Below are 20,314 nucleotides of genomic sequence, written 5' to 3'. Positions count from 1 at the left end.
AACACCATGACTGAGACATATGTAGGTAAAATACATATTTTACCTAAAGATCCTTATGTTGCTTCAAGGAACTGGAAAAGATCTAAGTGTAAAATAGACTGCCTGAGGAATATTGCTTGCAATTAATACAAGTAGGTTTGCCTTATGGTAAGGAGATGAATATAAATATCTTAACATTCTATTACCTCCCCCCAAAATTAACAGAAATTTGTGGAGTCTTTTCAGTTGTCGTGATATAAGGAAATTTCACTGACCCCCATTCCCATTGCCCCTCCAGCTCATCCTCGGTCTTTATTAAAATGGTGGCCTGTCTGTTTGATAAAGGCATGACCTGCAGAATGAGGCCTGTCTGATTTCAGTGAAAGGATTATTAACTGGATTCCGACAAATGTAAAATACAGCAGTTGAAGCCACCTCTCCTCCTCCGTTAGGTGATCATCAAAGCTATGAAATATCGCTCTGTATTAAAGCTGATTGTAATAATGAAAAACACTTTGCTCTCATAGGATGAGAAAATTACAGATTATTTGGAAAGCATTCTTTCCAGTCGTGTGTTATTGTTCCTGAGACATGGGCAGTTTTTAAAGACTATAATACTGTTCCTTTGCCATTTACATGTTAATAGAAGTCTGAAAAGTAAGACACTCTTCTGAAATTTTCAGGGTTGTTTTTATTATGTGTCAAGTTGTAAACAGCATTCTGTGACAGGTATTTTCTCTCTTTTCTTCTATTGAGCTAATTAGTAATTTACACTCTAGTAACATCTCTTTCAGCCTGCTGTGTGAAAATGCCTGCTACTCTGTGCCTTCTATGCAGCCTGGGCTGGCAAATGATCAGGGGCAGATGTTGGTTAGCATATCAGAAGGATCAGGGATAAAATTTATTTTTGTGTTGTATTTTTATAAACATACAGGCTTTTGTATCTGCCCTTCCCCTGCCACACCGTCCCCCGCTCCCTCCCTCATTCAAACAGAAATGTTATGACCTCCTATAATCCAGAGCTACTGCCCTTGATTCAACTTTGGATTGTTTTCTATTCTGTCTCCCACCCTCACCCCCACCCCCACACCCACCCCAACACTGTGGGATTTAGGGGGGATTAGCAGGGCAGTCTGGCATAGTTTAGAGCCCAGGAAGCTGGTCTTCACTGCTCCCTCCCATCGACAGAATACAAAGCTTTTTGTCATTGTCTTTAGAAACCAGCAGTGCTTCTCTTGCTGGGCAAGTTATGTGAGGGGTGGGAGGGCAGCACTGTTGCTAGTGAGTTAGGAAGATGCTTTTATATGACAGTTGATTCTCTCCAAAGGAAAGATAGGCCCTACTTTTCCGTCAGCTTTTTCAAAATGCAGCCTGAGTGACCAAAAGACAATTTACAGCTTGCCTCTAGCACTTTGTCACATTGGTGTTCTGCTCTTTCTTGCCCCCGCTCTGTCTCTGTCTTTCAGTCTCTGACATGGAAAAGATGATGTGTAGTATCTGTCATGTGTTCACTCAGATAGGCCATGTGGGCATGTTAATGTAGCAAGAGCTTTTGACTTTGAAATAAAGTCTTAAGTATCAGTTTGTTCTGTGAAGAATATAAATTTAAATTGAGAATTAAAGGAAAGGCAGAGAGGGGTTTACTGATTTATCAGTTCTGAGCCAAAACATTTCTAGAATGCTAGATAATTTGTGGTACTTATTTTTTCAGTTATGGATACTAATTCATCGGGATAATAAGGTCAAAATCCCTGTTAGAGCTAACTAGAGTCTCCCTGACAAAAATTGTTACCTGGAGGTGGCCACAAAGAAAATCAGGTGAGAAAATGTGTGAATAGCTCAGTTCAACCATCTTTGCTAGTAGCATTATAATCATAGACATCTAGCCTTTGACAGTGAATCAGCGTTCATGAACAGAGGGCATCTCATTTATGTTAGCATTCACTGAGTATGTGGGGCTCTGTTAGTGTTTTGTTTTCATAATCCAGAATGTAGAATGTTTCTATGGTTGGCCATTGCTAACATTTACTTTTTTTACTCTCCTTTTTCTATGTTCTAACCACCTGTATCAATTGTCTTAATTATATTGGATGTTCATGGTTAGATATTGATTACACTCTTGTGCTTTAACATCTAAAAGAGGTCAAAGGTCAGATTAATAAACAACATATGAAAAAGTAAAATATCAAAGTGGCCTGATCACACAGGGGTGTTGTGAGAAAGTAAAAATAAGAAAGTGAATGTATGACTGGGAAGTTGAATATACTCTTTTAAAAGAAACATTTCTAAAATATATGGCATAATGTGAAGAACTGATAGCAATGAATTTCAAGTGAAAGGTAAGGATCGTGCTTTAGTGAAGAGATCAGACTCATTTGTGATGGCGTCATTGTCCACTCCATGCTAAAATCCCAAATTGGTTAAACATTACCAGTCTCCCTAGTTATACTGTTAATGTGCTTCTTGAATTATTTTTTTTCTCCATAGGCCGTTCAGCTTAGCCTACAGCTAATAATAAGTTCCAAACCTATTTAAACTATAAATTCTAATCCTACTCATTTAAATAAACATAACATAAAGCATAAGTACCACTTTTTTACCTATTAGATGAAGAGATTAAACAAGTTGATGATAGCTAGTAGTGATGAGGATGTGGGGAAATTGGAATTCTCACACACTACTGATGGGAACGTAAGTTCCCTTGAAGGTAAATTTGCAATGTCTGTTGGAATTTTAAATGTGCATACTCAGTGACCCAGAGATTCCACTTCTAGAAATTTGACCTATAGATATATTTATACACGTGCATGAAGAATATGAGTACAAAGTTTTTCTTTATAGCATTGTTTGTTCCTGCAAAAAAATGATGTCTGTCAGTTAGGGACTGGTTAAGTAACGTATGGTGGGTCCATACAACGGAATACCATTAAGCTATTAGGAATGCAATGAATCTTTATTTGCTGATGTAGAAAGATGTCCATTGTTAACTTTTTTTAAAGTCACGTTATAGGACAATAAATATAGAATATTCGTATTTTTGTAAAATGTTAAGGAGTGCTGTTGAGGTGTTCCCTTTTTGGGGGGTAGGTACTTACTTTTTACTCTATGTACTTATATAGTGGTCGCTTAATAAGCACATGAGGAAGGGGTTAAGTGAGAACATTTTCATGAAGGAAACTTCCGTGGTAGTAAGGGAGGAGAAAGAAGCTGGCTAGAGAAGAGAACTGCTCGTTTCATATGAGAAAGGATATATGAGATATATCAGTCAAGTTTTTAAGTAAGAAATGAGGACTGGAATGGCAAGAAGAGGGGATATAGTGGAAGTTGAGAACATTTGGTGGAGATTTTAAAGGCAGTGATAAAGAGCTTGCATTTGATTTGAAAAATGATCTATAAAATGGAGATGATAATAATACCTAGTCCACTGGGTTATTGTGAGGACTGAAGTAAATAATGCATATAAAATATTTAGAACAGTGACACATAGTAAGTGCTCAATGTTAGCTATTATTATTGAATGAAAATACATTATCTTTTGTAAGCCGGAATAAATTAACGCGTTGTCTTTTATTGTGTGCGGTGATGATTCTGCTAACCCCACTGACAGACATGTAGTTTGGGTTTTTTTCCAGTAGTATTGGTGGTTGGCCTAACCATTCCTAGTCTTCACCTTTGATCCTCCCACCTACTAACACTTAGTATCAAAATCTGAAAACTGAAATCTGAATACAATTTTAGAGCTTTTGACATATGATGTCCTACCAGTTGCTATTGGGTTTGTTTACCAATATTAGCATGTATACTAGCTAACATTTGGGGCTTGTAAAAAGAGGGGAACGAGTAATTTGGGGGGAAAACATCATTTTCTGTACCCATGGGATATGGAATAGATATGTCACTTTGCACCGAATGTGTTAATCAGTTTTTGTTAGCAATGCAGTGTAATGAGCATATTAGCTACAGCACCTTCATTGGCAGCCAGCAGTCTGCTGGTGAAATCTTTTAGAAAACAGAAATCTGGCGAGAAGTATTCCTGAGCAGTGGAAATATCTTTGGGGGGAAAATAAAGTAGAAGAAAATTTTCTACCAAAAAGAAATTGTTTCACTACTGCGAACCACGAGAAAAGTTGTTTTACTTGTGGGCTAAGATGTGACGACATAATTTTTTACGGCTTTAAAGTGAGTTCTTTTTGTATTTCGATTTTCCATTTAAGTTTGTTATTTAAAGAACTTCAAGGTATATTTACATTTGATGAAAAATATTGATAAAACTATTTTAAGAATGGTGAATTTCTCATTTTATAGTATATATTCTAATGTAAATTATTTTCCCCTTCCACTTTCAGTTAAAACGTATCTTAAAACATATCTTTTTGTTGTTTTTAAAGAAAATCTTCAGCTGAAATAACAAAAGTTTATATTTAAGCACAGCACTTGGCACTTAAGAGGTGTTCAATAAGTTTTTATTGAATAAATTAATGTATGCATGAATGAAAATATTCTGAATTTGGACTTTATACTCTGTGATTTGGGCACAGCCTAGCATTGCTGTATAAAGGCCTTCTGTTCAGCTCCCGTTTTTATGCCCATTTTCCTCTCCCACCCCACAAGCACCCTCTCAAATGTGTTTGACATATGTCCTTGATTCTATATGCATCTTTATAAGATACTTAGTGATTTTTGTGTGTGTGTGTGTGTGTGTGTGTGTATCTTTAATTCTGAAATTGCTCATTATACCATGGTGGCATAGAATTTGGCTATAGAATTCTCCCTGTAAAAATGCTGTAGATCTTACTCTAGTTTTTACTTTTTTGGTCAGCACTGTTTTAAGATCTGTTTGTGCGTATTGGGATGTACTTTTAGCTAATTGCTCCTAACTTCAGCATGGTATTCCGTGGTGTGTATCATTCCCATAGTGATGGATGCCTAGGCTACCGCAAACAATGCTATCAATAAACAGTCTTGTCCATGTCCATTATGGACACATTTGCGAATTTCTTTGGGATACAGACTCAGGAGTGGCATTGTGGCATAAGTATTGTCAGGCTGCTGAATGGTTGTATCACTTTACACCCCACAGGCGTTGCATTCCCCACCTCCCCAATGCGTGGTATTGTTCACATTTCTAATTTTGGCCATTTAATAATGTCTCATTTTAATTTGTATTTTCTAATTACTAGTAAGTTTGAGCATTTCTTCATATTCAAGTTAGCAATTTCCCTTCTGTGAAATAAGCATGAAAGATTGAATGTAGAATTTTATTAACTTTTTTCAAGCTGGAGGAACTTTTGGTTATGCATTGTATTTTGTAAGATATTAGTATATTTTCTCAAGCTTCAAAAAGGGAAGAATATCATCCTTTTGCAGAATCTTAAAGTATTGTTTTTCTTCCTGATCCCAAGAGATGATGAAACAAACTTTTTTCTAAGTATTCAACTTAAAAGCTATAAAGTATGCTACAGTTAAAGCATCTTGCTGATCTATTCTCAGTGTCTTCATGTATGCTAAACATTGAGAGCAAGTGTTTTTGCCAGAGTAGATTCGGTGGGAAAGTGCTTCATTGTGTTAGTTAAAAAAAGAAAATCTCCCCTGGTCAAAAACCAGTAGACGATTATCAAAAAAATCAGATCCAGCTGCTTCTCCCTGTTTATAGTCTCCCTAGATGTCAGGAAACTGAGTAAATAGCAGGCAGCACCTTCTCTAACTTGCCTTTCCATGAAGAGCCCAGCACTTGATCGAGGAGAACCGTCTTAGCACTCATTGAATATAAGCAGATAATATCAAAAATGATGAACAGATACCATATTATACTCCTCATTTTTCTATGAAAGGGCAATAGAAAATATGGATGTTTTGGTTTTTAAAGTGTTTGTGGATAGAGAAAAGCATATTTCCTAATTGAGATGCCACTTCTCAGGGTCTTCGAGAAAGTTGGGCAGCCGTTTCAGATTTGCATGTGAATCTCACTCCTGATAATTTCAGGTCTCAGGAAAGGAGGAGTGGCTGATTTTAAATGCCCTTTCCTTGTTCAAACAGGTTCACAGTATTTGTACTTTCCTTTCCTGAGGAAGCAATGCAGTTTTTAAGTGTTTTCATTTCTGACCAAGATGTGATACAATCGGATCGTTATGTTGACTTTGGTTTAGCATCTGCCTGACTGAGTGGAAAAGGAATTTTAATTTGTGACATGATTGACGTAGCCATAAACCATGAACTTTTCCCAATAATACCATAATATGTTAAAACAAATTACTCCTTTTTCTCTTTTTGCTGGTTTTGTGGTTATGTCTTTTGAGTAAGTTTCTATCAGCAAAACATTTTTTCCTACTCTTAATTTTTTTCAAACTAAGCCACACTGTATGCTAAGATGTAGTTTCCCAAGTGCTTTGATTTTGCTCTGCCTTGAAAATTACTGTTTTTCTTTCATTATTTTTTTCCTCAGAAATCTTGCTTGGAAAATTATATTTTTAGATGTGATTTTAAAATGTTACTTTTAACCTTTTAAAGAATCTTTTAAAATTTAATATTAGTGCTAAGTCTGAATATAGCATAAAAAGTGTACTACCTGCTTTTCTCCTCCCCAGCATTCTGCCTCTCCAGAGACCTCCATTTTCTACTCCTCCAGCAGTTCTTTTGGTATTTAATGCCATTTTTTCTAAACAGTAGGTTAAGCTGCTGTTTTTAAAAATCTGTATAGGGTTTTCTCTAGACCTGTACAGCTCTCATCCTGGGATCTGCCTTCCTGAATAGCCTAGGTATTTTCTTCACCTCCCTATGTTGGAACTCCCTGTTTCCTGGACCCCTTCATTGTTTATATTTTAATTAAGCAATTCCTCCAGAAGGTTTCTAAGAAAAGGGTGCATGGGATGTAAATCTGCATGTATGAAAATGTCTTCATTTTCTCTCATACTTGATTTATAGTTTACCTGGCTCTAGAATTCTAGATTGGAGAATATTTTCTCTGAGTTTAAGAAGCATTGCTGTATTGATTTCTAGCTTCTATTATTGCTATGAGAAGGCTGGTGGTGTTCTGATTCTTGTTTTTTTTCCCCCTCCTTGGTTGGTTTTAGGATCTGATCTTTGTCCCTGATGTTCTAAAATTTTGTGATAATCTGCCTCACTTGTTTTATCTGTTGTGCCGGGCACACTGAGAGCCTTTTCAGTTTGGAAACAGATTTTTTTCAGTTCTGGGAGATTTCCTTGAATTCTTTTTTCTTTTTCTTTTGGCTGCGTCGGGTCTTAGTTGCAGCATGCGGGATCTTTTCCTTGTGGCATGGGCTCTTCGTTGCAGCGCGCGGGCTTCTCTAGTTGTGGCATACGGGTTTTCTCTCTCTAGTTGTGGCACATGGGCTCCAGGGCACATGGGCTCTGTAGTTTGCGGCACACGGGCTCTCTCGTTGAGGCGCGCCAGCTCAGTCGTTGTGGCACGCAGGCTTAGTTGCCCTGACCAGGGCTCGAACCTGTGTCCCCTGCATTGCAAGGTGAATTATTTACCACTTGACCACCAGGCAAGTCCCTTGAATTCTTAAATTATAACCAACCTCCCCCTTGCCCCCCGTTTTCCTATTCTTTCTCTCTGGAACACTTATTTGTGTTTGGAACTTGTGAACTGATGAGTCCTTTAATTTTACCATCTTTTCTATTTCTCATTTTTTTGGTCTCTGTTCTACTTTCTGGGATGTGTCTTGAACTTCATCTTCAGACTCTTCTAATCTTATATTTTCTCTATCATTTTTAATTTTCAAGAGGTTTTTCTCTGAATGCTGCTTTTTATTGTTTTCTATTTTTGTTTCATGGATGGAATAACTCTTCTCTGTTTATATTAGTTACAATTTTTAAAAGTTTTCTGCAGCCTCCAGTATCATCTCTGTTTTCCTTAAAGTACCTTTAGTTGATCACTTGTTTCGGTCTTTCTTTTAGGGAATTTCCTTAAATGTATGGCCTTGGCCATCTTACTCATATTCCAGAATGAGCTACTGAAAAACTGAAAGCTGAATTTGCCTGAATGGGGGCTTCTAAAAGTTAAATTGTGGTCTTCATTATAAGGTGATTAGCCAGGAACCCAATTTTGTGTGTGGGGGGCGGGGGGGATGTCACCTCCATCAGTCAGTATTTGTAGGTGTTTTTCTTTTCTCTTAGCCAGGTTTTCCCCAGAGAGAATGCTCCAACCATCAGCTTACACACCTGCCTTCAACATTTGGGGAGCTGAGTGGGGACGGAGCTGGGGATATCTACCTTTCAGGATCTCAGCCTTCCTTGAATCCCCATCTTTTTAGACTGGTCGGCCTGCCGCTAGTTGTGCCCAAGTCCAGAGTCTCTTTAGTTTCCAGAGAGTAAATTCCCTTCCTCTGACCAGTGGCTGCTTGGAGTCAGGGTGGGAACCTTGGAGTAGAACTTTCACCCTGTGCTCCTTTATTCAGCCCTGCCTGCTGGTCCCACTTTCAGATCATTCTGAGCTTTTCTGGTGTTTCCCAGCACAATTCAGTTTGCTCTGAGCTTCCCCTTAACATGCTCTTAGTTTTTGCTTTCTTTACTGTGCTAAATCAAATAGCTAATCAATCTGCTTTTCAGCTTCCAAAAACTTTGTTGTAGTTGTTTCCTTTCCTAGTCTTTGTCCTTATGAATTTCATGTTTTTAATGCCATTTTAGTGGAGTTAGGGAGAGAGCAGAGGTAAATGAAGGTGTTCAATGCATCAATTTTCATTGAAGATCCAAATTTATTTCTTTGATGCCCTGTTTCAACACTACTTAATAGGTAGATGGTTTATAGCAGTTGAAAAATTATGCTACAGTAACAGAATTGTACAAGATATAAATTCATTTGGTCTTTGCTACCCCTTTGGATTAATGCCTAGCCTATAGCTTGCTATAAGAGAATGACATCTAAATGACTTCGGGAAGTTTGCAGATAGTGTTATAGAAATTTAGGTCATTAAGTAACTTAAATATTCCTTTTTCAGATGTGGAAACTGAGACCCAGAGAGCAGAGGTGGCTTACCTATGGTCACTTACCTGTCCCGAACTAGAACTGAGTCTCTTCCCCAGTGTTCTTTTCCTTGCCAGTGGGGTTCTGTTTTCTCTCATTAAAGTAGCTGGAAATAGGAGCCTTTTATCATGGCTTATGTCACCCAAATTTCCTGTTAGTTTAGTGTGGGCTTTAGGTTGCAGTCATGGAATTTTTTTTTTTTTTAATGTTCTTCTTCCTGTTAAAGATTGGGGTCTGGTTTTATTGGGGTGAACTTTAAAACTCAAGAAAAGTTGTGTCTTACCCTTTTAAAGATGTTTCTGTTTTGAAGAATTTATATTGAGCATTTAAAACGTTTCTTTTTTCTTCCTACTATTCACTTTTCAGTGGCCTCCAAAAGTTCTTTGTCAGGGAGGGCAGAAACTCTTTCCTGAATGTAATTATAGCAGATAAAATTATTTAGAACATATTAATATCCCTGTTAAAATGTTTAAATAATGTGGAAAAACGGAACTCTTGTAAAAATGTCAAGTTTCTTTGGAGAAATCCTAGAATGCTTTCTCTATCAATTTTTCAAAACTCAATTCTCAATTTTCCTCTTCCAGGACCCCTTCCTGCATTTTACCCCATGACATAAATCTTTTGTCTTATTTCTCTTTCCCTCCTATATTTTGTACTTTGCACCGTTTGCCCCAGAACACTACCGAATTCATTGTATGTTGACTAGGATTCTTTGGTGATTTTCATTTATATGTAAAATTCTTGGGGGCAGAAACCCTGCTTTATACTTTTGAATAAATTCACTTCTACACATATTTATGGAGTGCCTTCTTTGAGGCATTGGGTTCCTCTGTAGGTCCCAGCATCTTTGGGCTACACGTTAGGACACTGACAGGTGCTGATGATTGGGAAAACTCACCTTTTCTCCAGTCACTATTAGGAGATGATTGAAAGAATGGGCTTTGCCCCTTGCTTTGTGTCCCGTTGGTGACTAGTAATAACAGCTGGGAGCAGAGCGGGGAAAGCCTGTTGTTTGGAAGCTAAGGAGTCTAATGTTTCCTTAACTGGAAAGTGAACATGTTGGAATAGAAGCCCTCTGAGCTTCCTTACACTCTCCAGATTTCATGATTATAAAGAGGTGCTCCCAGTGAATCAATGACACCCTTTAAAACAACTGACCCACAGAGAAAAATGTCTCCTAGGATTGAGTGGAATCCAATGGAAATCTTTCCTTGACTGAGCTAAACTGTTGCATACATAATCGGAAGTACCTGGAACACTTAGAATGATAAAGCATTGTTTTCTTGTTGTTTTTTTCCTCTCATCCTCTCCTAAGGTTAAATAATGCTTTCTCATTATTATTCTTTAGAAATGTATTAACTTTTACTTTTCCAATTTTTTAAAATTGTGAAATATGACATACGTGAAATACATTTTAAAACATATGTACATTTTAAAGACTAGTAAAACAAAAGCTGGAGTAACATCCTACAAGTGTAAAAGTTCCCTACGTGATCCTCCCTCATGTCCCACCGCAGGTTAACCACTGTCCTGACTATTATCAAGAAAGTTAGGAATTTGCTTCTCTTTATTATGTTTTAAATTTCTAAACTTGAAAAATAGCCCAGTAATGGAAGGCCTTTAGTCTTTTTACATGTATATATATATATATATTTTTTTTTTAATTTATTTATTATTTTGGCTGCATTGGGTCTTCATTGCTGCACACGGGCTTTCTCTGGTTGCCGCGAGTGTGCTTCTCATTGCGGTGGTTTCTCTTGTTGCAGAACACAGGCTCTAGGCTCGCGGGCTCAGTATTTGTGGCTCATGGGCTCTAGAGTTCAGGCCCAGTAGTTGTGGCACACAGGCTTAGTTGCTGTGCCACATGTGGGTTCTTCCCAGACCAGGGCTTGAACCCATGTCCTCTGCATTGGCACGCAGATTCTTAACCACTGTGCCACCAGGGAAGCCCGTATATTTTATGTTTTACATAACGTAATACTAGAAAAATAATAGGTAACATTTATTGATCACTTACCTCATGCCACTGAGTTTTCTGAACTCTGTACACATTGTAACTCCCTAATAATTGTATGAGATAGGTGAGGAAACCGAGTCATGGAGCTAGGAATTTGGTCCCACTGGGATTCTAATCCAGCCAATCGGAGTCCTAAACCTGCTTTCTTAACTACACCTAATTAGGGTGTTGTCTTATTATTTGATGCAATTTTATATTTTTAATATCTGCATCTATTTTGTATCTTTGAATACTCTAACCAGATCACAAGCTAGAACAATACAGAGTTGGAAAGTTCTGCAGGCGTTAGATCTTGACCAAATATCTTCTCATTGCTTGACACAGATATACAGTCCATCAAGTTATCTAAATCTTATTATATGTTTAGTATTGTCCATTTCAGAGCACTCCTAAAATGTTTATTTTATAAATGTTATTTTTTATGGGAATTTTCAGGGAAAACCAATAATATCACTTATATCTGTAGTGTAATGAATAGTGATATTTCACTTAGAGTTAAATTTTTAAAAGAAGAGCTTTGATTATAGGAAGCATTTTCTAATATAATATTTCAAAATTCTTTTAAAATATACTTTTATGTTTGTAAGACACAAGTAATTTTTGGCGCTTGTTTAGATATGGTCACCAAGAGATAGCTTCTTTATACAACAGTTACTGACTCTATTTAGTGAATTAATGTTTCCTTTACAGTGTTTTCTCTAAAAACAGCTAGCTGTAGTGACAAGTCTTTATGTTTCAATTTTAAAATTAGATACTGTTTCTGTAGAAGGAGTACAGATTTACAGCTCAGTAGCTCCTGAACAAGGCATATAAAGTGCCTTAGAATATTGCTATCTGCCAACTAAGTTTTACCATGGCACAAAACTTTACTTAAATAAACCTCATGTTGTTTGCCGCTGATGTGGAGTTACTGGCAACTTAAAGCGATTATCTTGGGCCTAGGCACTGCTGTTTTCTTGCTGTATGATACTGGACTAGTCATCTAATCACCATTTGAGTATCCATTCTTCTGTAAAATGCTGCTGATGTCTACCTCATTGTGAGAATTAACTGAGCAAATATATATGAAAACCCCTCACACAGCATGGTATCTACTAAAAGTATTATAAATGTTTGTAAGTGTTCTCTTCCCATTATAAATTGCTGCTCTGTGCTGACAAAATTGTTGTATGGTATTTATAAAATGTGCTTGGTAATGACCAAATTAATGCTTTGAAAATGGCTTGAATGAATGCTGGCAGACTGAACTCTACCAATTAGTAATATTAATCATATGTGGAGATTATAAAAAACAGGATTATATTTAAGCACAGTGATGAAATAGCAACTCCAGCACATGCTATATGGAAGGTCATTTTTGTGGCTGACACTGCTGCTCTACAAACTAAATGGGATTCGGTCTTGCTTTTGTTTGTATATATTTATCATGGATAAGTGAGAATGTAAGCATATTATGCTGTTGCTTTTAGGTCATTTTATTTTTTGGTGAGGAGGAATTCCCAATCTGGCTAAGGTTGTATTTTCTTTATTCCGTATTAAGTAGTTAATTAAGACCAGAATGTTATTTGAAACATAATAAAGAGAAGCAAATTTCTAACTTTCTTGATAATAATCAGGACAGTGTTTAACCTGGGGTGGGACATGAGGGAGGATCGCATAGGGAACTTTTACACTTGTAAAACACAGCTTCATAAGCCCATGGACGGAGACTTACCTGGTGGCACAGTAGATAAGACTCTGCGCTCCCAATGCAGGGGGCCTGGGTTCGATCCTTGGTCAGGGAACTAGATCCCACATGCATGTCGCAACTAAGAGTTCACATGCCACAGCTAAGGAGCCGGCGAGCTGCAACTAAGGAGCCTGCCTGCTACAACTAAGGAGTTGGTGAGCCACAACTAAGGAGCTTATTTGCTGCAACTAGGGAGCTGGTGAGCAGCAACTAAGGAGCCCACCTGCTGCAACTAAGGAGCCGGTGAGCTGCAACTAAGGAGCCCTGGAGCCACAACTAAGGAGCCTACATGCTGCAACTAAGGAGCTGGTGAGCAGCAACTAAGGAGCCTGTCTGCCACAGTTAAGACCCAGCACAACCAAATAAATAAATAAATATTTAAAAAATAAAATAAACCCATGGACCACATTTCTGTCTAATGCTGAAAAAGCATTTTTTTTTGAAAAAGCGTTTTAATAAATAGCTTATAAGATTCATTTGGCAAGTGAACTTAGAATTTACCACCTAGATTATTCTGAACCAAGGTCAAAGTGTATAAATGCAGTCCTAGCACCCTTTGTGTTTCACAGAAAATCGTAAATCTGTCTGTTTTGCAGTTTCTGTTCAGAGGTCCTGAATTTGAACTTAAAACATTATTCAGAGCCGTTAATGGGTAAAACCCATGGCAAACTAATAACTTAGAATCTCAGAACAGTAAAGTCAGCAGATCTTAAGCCCTTGTTCGTGCTGTCCATACTGCACAATGTTTTATGTTTCTTTTTGCATTATTACTTACCCTGGTGATATGTACACAATTTTAGAATTTTAAATTTGAGTGGGACTGGAGATCACATAACTCTTCAGTGGCAGAGTGTGGACTGAGACCCAGACTTCCTGCTACCTAATCTCACTCTCTCTCTTCCCACCAGTCTATGCTGAGCTTCCTAACTTAGTGGCCAAGAGAGATTTAATTGTGTTCTTCTTAAAATTCGATATGAGGTCTCTTTATTTAGTTGTGGATGCATGTAAACTTTTGCCTTATTTAGTTGTGTGAGTTTCCTCTGCCTTTGTATTTTCCAAGCCTTTTGGCCTGTTTTTACTTTAATTAGATATGACTGATCGTTTTTGATTTAAAAAATTATTTATGACATTATGACTTAAAAATATGTCATTTCATAGACCTTCTGCCCAATTACCGAGAAAGCATCCAGCTCAGGTTCTGAGCCACTGGCTGTTTGGCAGAGACAATGAGAATATGTTTTCACTCCAAAACAATCAGCATTAGCTGTAGCTTCCTGGATTATCACACCTGCTTTGTCTACTCTCAGGGTTGTCTTGAGGCATCTGAGAGATATGTGGGGAAGCACTTTGAAAACCATAAAGTGCCATAACAATATGTTGCATGCATACATTCATGCATGAGTCTTCTGGTTAATTGTATACTTGAGACCTTTTGTCATAAGACATTTTGTTACATGAGCTCATAAATTGGAATATGAGCAAAGATGTGACTGGGTCAAGGGAAACACTTAAATCCAGCAAGGACTTGCTGGTAGGAAAATTAAGGAGTGAATGGGTGGTGGGAAATAAGCCTAGAGTGTTAGTGCCTTAGAATGTAAATGGAAATAACAGATGGACTTGAAAACCTATTCTTTGTTTAATATCCAGTCTTTTCATTCTTTCATCAATATTGAGTGCCTAGTGAGCACTAGGCACTTTTTTAGACATCACTGTTGTTCACAATTAGTTAGATAAGATGCTACTGCTGTCCTCCAGGAGTTTATGGGGAAAGCAGTTACAGACAAGATACAACAAAGGATAACAAATGTTTATATTTTGGAATGTACCACATGGCTGACCTTGCTGAAAAAGGTACAGTCTTGGTTAATTTCTTTTTTTTTTTGCCGTGCAGCATGCGGGATCTTAGTTCCCTGACCAGGGATCGAACCTGTGCCCCCTGCAGAGAAGTGCAGAGCCTTAACCACTGGACCACCAGGGATGTCCCTTGGTTAAATTTTTATCTGATTTAAATTTATTAATATTCTCTTGTTCAACTTTTTAAACTTTTAAAACTATGAAATATGTAATATATTAAAATATTTTGAGATATATAATATAAATCTGTATTTTAACTATATATAAAATATATATATTATAGATAACCTTAATTACGTAAAATATGGATCTTTTCTACTTGGTAAGTCATCTGAACATTCTCTACCTGACTACATTAATATTAGAGATCTCTTAAAGAAAGGGCTTTGCTGCTGTCACCTTGATGTTAGTCGCTGATGCTAGATTTTCTATTTTGGGGGGAGGGGCTGAGTTGGGTCTTTGTTGCTGCACGCAGGCTTTCTCTAGTTGCGGCGAGTGGGGGCTACTCTTCGTTGCAATGCTCAGGCTTCTCATTGTCGTGGCTTCTCGTTGTGGACCACAGGTTCTAGGCATGTGGGTTCAGTAGTTGCAGCAGGCGGGCCCTAGAGCGTGCAGGCTTCAGTAGTTGTGGCACGTGGGCTCAGTAGTTGCAGCGCACTGGCTTAGTTGCTCCGTGGCATGTGGGATCTTCTCGGGCCAGGGCTCGAACCCGTGTGCCTTGCATTGGCAGGCAGATTCTTAACCACTGTGCCACCAGGGAAGTCCCGATGCTAGTATTTCTTAAGAGCAGAAACCTGGGTTTGAATCCTAGCTCTGCCACTTATTAGCTGTCAAACTTATTTGTACCTCCGTTTCAGTGTCTGTGAAATGGGAATAAAGATAATACCTACCTCACAGTTATTGTGAGAATTGAATGAGTTAATATATGTTAGAGTGCTTAGATGAGTGTCTGGCTCACATTAAAGGCTATATAAGTGTTATCAGCAGCCATCATCATCATCATTGTTATTTGGCAGAATAAAAGTAAGTTGAGTAAAGTTTTCAGGAATGGATTTTCTCCTCAATCCCTGAAAATTACTCTAAACTAAAGGTAGAAAGATAAAGGAAGGAAACGAAACAATTTTTAGTCATCAGCTACGTGCCAGGCAGCATGCTAGCATTTTACCTGCATTTTCATTTAACCCTTACACCAGTGCTCTGAAGTAGATGAGAAAACAGGCTCAGAGAAGTTAAATTACTTGCAAAAGGTCTGGTATGGCCACCGTGATGATAACTGGTCTCTGTTACTCTACATCCTATACTCTTGCATTGCACATGCCACAAAGCCTGAGAGTTCAGCAAGTTTCACTCATGATAGGTACACTTGGAATGTGCTTGTTAGGGACTTTATTTCTAATGATGGTTTAAAGGGATGTCATCCACATTTTTAGTTCCTGCTGCAGTGATTTGTTTTATATATCTGAATTTCCATCCCCCCCATTCAAAAGTATATTACAGTAGTATAAATAATATAAGTGGGACTTAGATGGAAAATATTTGAATGTGTGTAGTCTTATTAAGTTTGCAGAATTAAGCTGACCTATTATAATTTCCCAGTTTTCAAGATCACCATCATAATTATTGAAGTCATTACTCTTCAAATTAATAGCTATTTCATAGGGCTTTTAAGCCTAACTTCTGTGTAGTTAATGTATCCTAGGTGCTCAGTATAGAACTGATTATTTTGGTCAGCTTTTGGAGAACATCCAGAATTCATTCAAATAACTTGGATTTAAAAGTAATTAAGTTACCTTTTAATGGTTTGGTGTTCTCATATTGAAAGTAAGGCTGTTTGGGTAGGAAAGAGGGAAATTTTATGGGGTATTCGCTGGCGGTCCAGTGGTTAGGACTCTGTGCTTTCACTGCCGAGGGTGCGGGTTCAATCCCTGGTTGGGAACTAAGATCCCACAAGCCACGTGGCGCGCCCCCTCCCCCCCCAAAAAAAAAGGTAAAGAGGGAAATTTTATGGATGTAAAACACCCATCTATACAATGTCAGCTTAGCTTCCTGGATGAGGTTGCCTCAAACCCCCAGCCTAGAATGTGGAAGTTATATGCTCTTCTCTTCCTGAAAATATTTGTGCATTTCCTGGGTTTTATCATCTTGCAATTGCTTCTGCCTCCTAGACACCTATTTTTCTTGCCTTGTGCCTCTGATGTGCACCATGGTACCCTCAGATGTGATACTTGGCTCCTTCTCTGATTCTCAGAAAGGCCCTATTCATAGAGGGCATTTGTGTTTTTAGTACACCTAACTGAAGAAAGGAGGCAAAATAGAGGTGGGTAAGCCCTATATTGCATTAATACAACTTCTATTAAGGCATCCCTGTTCTGAAAATGTTCCAGACTTCCCTTGACTGGAGAACTTCACCCCCACGTAACCCAGCTTTGCTCCGCTGTGCTATTCTTTTCTCCTCTTCCTTTCCCTCTCCTCATCATCCTTCTCTCTTTCAGAAATAACAAGTTCTTCCCCTTGTCTAGTGTAAAGCAATTTCCCTTTCTTGACAGTCATTCTGGGATCTTGACAGGCATTCTGCAGGGAACCGTCCACCCCAAGGGAACATGAGTGGTGGGGGACCCTATGAGGGAACATGTTTTCACAAAGAAGGCTTCTTCTAAGAGGAATTCTTGTGTTAGTTATTAGGATAGCAAAATAGAGAATTTTTCATCTTGTTACATGGTGGCAGACGGTGTATTAATCTCAAGCTTATTGAGTCCTGCCTCCTCAATAAAGTGTCAGAAACCTAAAAATTGATTATACATGTAATTTGTCCAAATTCTACATTCTGGATAACTTTGACTAATGCAGTGTCCTTGCGTATAGAATGCATGCTGCTTACCTAAAAGTCATGAACCCATCTAACACAAAGATGTCACCTCCTGGCATCTTTCATTATTAACATATTTCACTTATACAAAAAGAATTTTGGCTTTTGAAACACAATTATTTTTGTTGCCATGAATTTGTTTTGGTTTTTCTGACAGTTTCAAGTTATATGCAAAGATAGTGTATAATCTTTAAAACCTAAAACAAATGCAGAAGTGCATTTCTCAGGAAGTAAACCTTTCGTACTTCCATCAGCCTCTTCATAAATGACTGTCTGGTTGCTCTTAGCTGAAAAAAAGATCACAGCTATTTTTTTTTTTACTCTTTTACCTCAATTTTGAGGACTTGTGGGGATTTCACTAAATGGCATTGTAATACACTGATCCTGTTTTAGAATTTATAAATAAAATTCATGAAATTGCTTTTCTCTTACTATATATCAGCCTGACCTTACAGATTTTTTTTCCACTGTAGGTAATAGAGAAGAGGAAACCTAACCAATGACTGTGGAATAATATGGAAGAAGATGGAAAAAACTTGTTTAATGAGTAAGAAATAAAACTATAATAAAAAGTTATTCATGAAAACTCTTCATGATAGTATTATGTATGACCAGTCTGTAATAGGTGGCCAAGGTTGGTATACTATTAGAGTGAGTGATCAGTGATCAGTCACTATCTTTGTTTTATTGCCATTCTGAGCTTTCACCACCTTTCTTACCCTTGTGAATTTCTGAGGGCTATGAATTACTTAAGCTAAGAGGGGACACAGCTATATTTGAAGAAAAAGATGGGACCTGGAGACCAGCACCTATACTGAAACAAGTCTAGGGTAGGTCTTGAAGCTTACTGGTGGTTGGATAGAGACTATGTCTGTCATGACCTCTCAAGAGTGTTAGCAACCCCTTCTCGCTCTCCAGATATTGCCAGCTGCTGTGATGTTAGGCTCCCCCTGGGGATCCTGTTCATTTAGCCAAGTGCAGATTGTGTGTCAGGTGATAATCAAATAGAATTCCACAGAAAATCCAATAAAAGGTGTAACTAAATTTATTAGATATAAAAATTTTAAATTACATAAGTCCATACATGCTTATTGTCAATAATTCAAACATTATAGATAACCAAAACCTATCTGAAACTTAGCACCCACTCCCAGATAATATAAGTGTATGTTATGTCGTCTTCTTTGCCTGCTGGTTAAAATCTTGGGCTTAGGAGCCCGACTGTTTTTGACTAGGCATTATTATTTTCTTTTTTTAATATATTTATTTATTTTTGGCTGTGTTGGGTCTTCGTTGCTGCGCACGTGGGCTTTCTCTAGTTGCAGCGAGTGAGAGCTACTCTTCGTTGCGGTGCACGGGCTTCTCATTGCGGTGGCTTCTCTTGTTGCAGAGCACGGGCTCTAGGCGAGCAGGCTTCTGTAATTGTGGCACGTGGGCTCAGTAGTTGTGGCTCGTGGGCTCTAGAGCGCAGGCTCAGTAGTTGTGGCGCAAAGACTTAGTTGCTCCGCGGCATGTGGAATCTTCCTGGACCAGGGATCGAACCTGTGTCCCCTGAATTGGCAGGTGGATTCTTAACCACTGTGCCACCAGGGAAGTCCCTGACTAGCCATTATTAACTTGACGTTTGGGCAGGTTAATTTCTCTGTGCCTCAATTCCTTGGGTATAAGTGGGGACAATAAAATGCCTATGTCATAGTGATGTTTAAGATTAATTAGTTAATCTATATAAAAACTTGGAATAATGCCCAGAGCATAGTGAGTGTTCAGTAAATGTTAGCTATAATTTTCTTATGTATCCCAGTTAGCATTTTTATGTACCAGCCTTCCACAGATGAATTTTTTTCTGATACACTGCAAGAGTTAAACCATTTTGAATAAGGTCAACCCTGATGGCAAGGATTTTTAGATTTTTTCATGAATGTTTTCTTTTTGGCTTTGAGCTTCATTTCTCTCAGAGTATGCTGCTAGACTATGTGTGAGAATAGTGTTATACACCTTCAACTCTTACTGCATATCTTACGGTGTAAATGATGCTTACAGGTATGTATGAATAAACAGCTGTCTTCGGACTATGATAGTTTCATCTTACCCATAAAAGTATATCTATGTCAAAAAGGATGCACAATTCTCTTGTTTCTAGATAGTGATGTCACATTTTCTGTAAAGATTCCTTTAATCTATTTTGAAGGACAAGTCTTCTTGAGTTTCTTTTTTCTTCCTTCATGAATCATAATAGTTTTGAAAATGTCTTTGCTATTTTTTCTGTGACTTGTCAGCACTTTCTTAGGTAATACAGACAACTGCCTATTTTAAGAAGGAAGGGAATTTCCCTGGTGGATCAGTGGTTAAAAATCTGCCTGCCAATGCAGGGGACGTGGTTTCGAGCCCTGGTCCAGGAAGATCCCACATGCCCCGGAACAACTAAGCCTTAGAGCCACAACTACTGAACCTGCGTGCCACAACTACTGAAGCCCGTGCACCTAGAGCCTATGCTCCACAGCAAGAGAAGCCACCACAATGAGAAGCCCACGCACCGCAATGAAGAGTAGCCCCCGCTCACTGCAACTAGAGAAAGGCTGTGCACAGTAACTACCCAACACAGACATAAATAAATAAATTTTTTTTTTTTTTTTTTGCGGTATGCGGGCCCCTCACTGTTGTGGCCTCTCCCATTGCGGAGCACAGGCTCCGGACACGCAGGCTCAGCGGCCATGGCTCACGGGCCCAGCCGCTCCGCGCCATGTGGGATCCTCCCGGACCGGAGCACAAACCCGTGTCCCCTGCATCGGCAGTCAGACTCTCAACCACTGTACCACCAGGGAAGCCCCAATTTATTTATTTTTTTAAAAAAGGAAGGACACTAAAACAGCCATCTCTTTTTAA

General features: G+C 38.3%; 2 protein-coding genes across 6 annotated transcripts in view; both read left to right on the top strand.

The window, feature by feature from the left end:
* MED20 (mediator complex subunit 20) overlaps positions 1–18,023 on the top strand; it is a 42,869-nt gene extending 24,846 nt beyond the window's left edge. Inside the window, exon 5 of the transcript XR_004352240.1 lies at positions 17,905–18,023. The gene's annotated coding sequence lies outside the window, so the exon portion shown is untranslated. The remainder of the gene's footprint in view (positions 1–17,904) is intronic.
* Positions 1–20,314, top strand: part of USP49 (ubiquitin specific peptidase 49) — a 78,294-nt gene that overhangs the window by 21,581 nt on the left and 36,399 nt on the right. For all 5 annotated transcript variants that reach the window (XM_032649146.1, XM_032649142.1, XM_032649139.1 and 2 more), the window contains exon 2: positions 17,905–17,978. The gene's annotated coding sequence lies outside the window, so the exon portion shown is untranslated. The remainder of the gene's footprint in view (positions 1–17,904; positions 17,979–20,314) is intronic.

The sequence above is a fragment of the Phocoena sinus genome, chromosome 11 (genome assembly GCF_008692025.1).
Source record: "Phocoena sinus isolate mPhoSin1 chromosome 11, mPhoSin1.pri, whole genome shotgun sequence".
Taxonomy (NCBI): domain Eukaryota; kingdom Metazoa; phylum Chordata; class Mammalia; order Artiodactyla; family Phocoenidae; genus Phocoena; species Phocoena sinus.
Note: the sequence above shows the minus strand (reverse complement) of the source record. Positions and strands in the feature narration are given on the sequence as shown.